Genomic DNA, 400 nt, shown 5'->3' with positions numbered 1-400 from the left:
AGCGCTCCCTGCGCCCAGGGCTCTGCCACCCTCCGAGCCCGGCCAAGGCTTCAAAGGACCTTTGCGGCCTGTGCAAAGGACCGGAGAGGACGAGAAAGCTGCGGTGACAAAAGATCCCCCGGCGCTGGCACTGCCCCGGGGGCTGCAGCAGCAGAGGGGCGCTGGGAGTCCGCTCAGCCTCGGGGATCAAACTCGGTCCTTCCCCGACAGATCCCCGCTCAGCCTCGGGGATCAAACTCTGTCCTTCCCCGACAGAGGCAGGCTGCTTCCACGGGCTGCTTCCACGTCCGCTCCGGACAGGGAGAAAACACCCCTCGCTCTTCTGCTTTCATCTCTCGCCAGCGTTGCATAAACCCGGGGCCGCTCCGAAAGGGCAGCGGCGGGGCACGAGGCCCCCGGC

This window comes from Geospiza fortis, unplaced genomic scaffold, assembly GCF_000277835.1.
Source record: "Geospiza fortis unplaced genomic scaffold, GeoFor_1.0 scaffold101, whole genome shotgun sequence".
In the NCBI taxonomy this organism is placed as follows: domain Eukaryota; kingdom Metazoa; phylum Chordata; class Aves; order Passeriformes; family Thraupidae; genus Geospiza; species Geospiza fortis.
This window is presented reverse-complemented; position numbering follows the sequence as displayed.